The sequence below is a fragment of the Corvus brachyrhynchos genome, unplaced genomic scaffold (genome assembly GCF_000691975.1).
Source record: "Corvus brachyrhynchos isolate BGI_N302 unplaced genomic scaffold, ASM69197v1 scaffold542, whole genome shotgun sequence".
NCBI classification, from domain to species: domain Eukaryota; kingdom Metazoa; phylum Chordata; class Aves; order Passeriformes; family Corvidae; genus Corvus; species Corvus brachyrhynchos.
This window is the reverse complement of record NW_008236766.1, coordinates 524267-527274: the sequence shown is the minus strand read 5'-3', so window position 1 is coordinate 527274 and position 3008 is coordinate 524267. Positions and strand designations below refer to the sequence as shown.

General features: G+C 53.0%; 1 long non-coding RNA gene across 1 annotated transcript; it reads left to right on the top strand.

The window, feature by feature from the left end:
- Nucleotides 1–569: 569 nt before the first annotated feature.
- On the top strand, nt 570–2249 carry LOC108444955. Its single transcript, XR_001859674.1, has 4 exons — nt 570–1230; nt 1283–1406; nt 1748–1807; nt 2202–2249. It is a non-coding gene; the product is annotated as an uncharacterized LOC108444955 (long non-coding RNA).
- Nucleotides 2250–3008: the final 759 nt, after the last annotated feature.

Genomic DNA, 3008 nt, shown 5'->3' with positions numbered 1-3008 from the left:
AGGATAGGACCTGACACCCTGCCGGGCAGTGTGGTGGCCTCAGTCCCATGAAGGGGGGGGCTGCAGTCCTCCTGAAGTGACAGACCCGGTTCTGTCGAAGCCCTGATCCTGTAGAAGGGTCTGGTGCTGCTCTGAAGGTCCAGTGGTGGTTATGTAGCTCTTGGCCTCTGGGAACCAGTAGGTAAGGACTCCCTACAGTGTTCCAAACTTCTGATTATATCCAGGTAGGAATGCTTGGTTCCTGCCCCTGGGTGGGGCATCTCACAATGGGATGATGTAACTTTATGAGTCCCTCAGTGAGGCTGGATGGCCCACGAGCAGAAGATCTCCCCCGGAGGGAGTTATCAGGGCTGTGTCATGGCAGAGACAAAGAGCCCTGCCCCACCTGGTTTGAACAGCTGGTGACAGACCCCACACAGTTGGTACACTGTAACCCAAGTCACCCTCTGTCCCGGACAGGCAGGGAGGGAGGGAGGCTGGCAGCCTGCCGTGGAGCCCCTGCTAGCAGCAGAGCTGTTGGAGCCATGTAGGGCTCCTGTAACACTCCTGTCCCGCCAGTCGCGGTGCAGGCCCTAGGAAGGGCAGGGGGGCGGTGGAGCCCAGGCACTCCACAGTCCCGGGTCCCTGCACCGCCCTCAGCCGGGCTCCCTCCTCACACTGCTGAAGAGCACTCTGCCTTGGAGCGGGAACAAGAGGGAGGAGGGCTCCTGGGGGCAAGCGAGCAACCAGGGTTACTCCAGCCCTAGGAATCAGGGGAGGGCCGCGCGTCTGGGACGCGCCCCTGCCGGGAAAATGGAGCACAGGGGAAGGAAGCCATTCTGAAACGGGGCAGTTTTCAGGCTGGGAGGGGGCACTTGAGGTCAGGGGAGACCCTGCTGGGGTCACTCGAGGTCATTTGGGGTTACCTCAGGTCATTTGGGGTCACTTGAGATCATTTGAGTGCCTCAGAGGGGTCACTTGAGGTCATTTTGGGGTCACTCAAGGTTATCTGGGGTTACTTGAGGTCATTAGGGGATCACTTGAGGTCATCTGGGGTCACTTGAGGTCATTGGAGGCCCTGGGAGGGATCACTTGAGATAATTTGGGGTCACTTGAGGTCATTTGAGAGCCTCGGAGAGGTCACTTAAGATCATTTGGGGTCCCGAGGTCATTTGAGCACCTCAGAGGCGTCACTTGAGATCATTTGGAGGTCACTTGAGGTCATTTGGGGGTCACTCAAGGTCATTCAGGGTCACTTGAGGTCATTTGGGGTTACTTGAGGTCATTGGAGGCCCTGGGAGAGATCACTTGAGATCATTTGGGGTCACTCGAGGTCATTTGAGAGCCTCTGAGGGGTCACTTGAGGTCATTTGGGGGTCACTCAAGGTCATTTTGGGGTCACTCGAGGTGATCTGCGGTTACTTGAGGTCATTCAGGGTCACTTGAGAACATTTGGGGTCACTTGAGGTCATTTGAGAGCCTCGGAGGCATCATTTGAGGTCATTTGGAGGTCACTTGAGGTCATTTGGGGGTCACTCAAGGTCATCTGGGGTTACTTGAGGTCATTTGGGGTTATTTGAGGTCATTCAGGGTCACTTGAGATCATTTGGGGTTACTTCAGGTCATTGGAGGCCCTGGGAGGGATCACTTGAGATCATTTGGGGTCACTTGAGGTCATTTGAAAGTCTCGGAGGGGTCACTTGAGGTCATTTGGGGGGCTCACTTGACGTCATCTGGGGTAACTTGAGATCATTTGAGGTCACTCAAGGTCATTTGGGGTTACTTGAGGTCATTCAGGATCACTTGAGATCATTTGGGGTCACTTGAGGTCATTTGAGAGCCTTGCACTTGAGATCATTTGGGGTCACTTGAGGTCATTTGAAAGTCTCGGAGGGGTCACTTGAGGTCATTTGGGGGGCTCACTTGACGTCATCTGGGGTAACTTGAGATCATTTGAGGTCACTCAAGGTCATTTGGGGTTACTTGAGGTCATTCAGGATCACTTGAGATCATTTGGGGTCACTTGAGGTCATTTGAGAGCCTTGGAGGCATCATTTGAGGTCATTTGGAGGTCACTTGAGGTCATTTGGGGGTCACTCAAGGTCATCTGGGGTCACTTGAGGTCATCTGGGGTCACTTGAGGTCATTTGGGGGTCACTCAAGGTCATTTGGGGTTACTTGAGGTCATTCAAGATCACTTGAGATCATTTGGGTCACTTGAGGTCATTTGAGAGCCTCAGAGGCGTCACTTGAGGTCATTTGGGGGTCACTCAAGGTCATCTGGGGTCACTCGAGGTCATTTGGGGGTCACTCAAGGTCATCTGGGGTCACTTGAGGTCATTTGGGGTTACTTGAGGTCGTTCAGGGTCACTTGCGATCATTTAGGGTTACTTGAGGTCATTGGAGGTCCTGGGAGGGATCACTTGAGATCATATGGAGGTCACTTGAGGTCATCTGGGGGTCACTCAAGGTCATCTGGGGTCACTTGAGGTCATCTGGGGTTACTTCAGGTCATTGGAGGCCTTGGGAGGGATCACTTGAGATCATTTGGGGTTACTTGAGGTCATTTGAGAGCCTCGGAGGGGGCACTTGAGGTCATTTGGGGTTACTTCAGGTCATTCAGGGTCACTTGAGAACATTTGGGGTCACTTGAGGTCATTTTGGGGTCACTCGAGGTCATTTGAGGTAATTTGGGGTCAGTTTAGGTCATTTGAGGGAATTTGGGGTCACTTGAGGTGATTAGATGCCACTTTGGGGTCACTTAAGGTCATTTTGGGATCACTCGAGGTCATTTGAGGGAATTTGGGGTCAGTTTAGGTCATTTGAGGGAATTTGGGGTCACTTGAGGTGATTAGATGCCACTTTGGGGTCACTTAAGGTCATTTGGGATCACTCGAGGTCATTTGGGGTCACTTCAGTTCGTTCGGGGTCACTTGAGGTCATTGTGGTCCCTTGAGTGCATCTGGGGTCATTTCAGGTCATTTTGTGTTCACTTGAGGTCATTTTGGGGTCACTCGAGGTCATCTGGG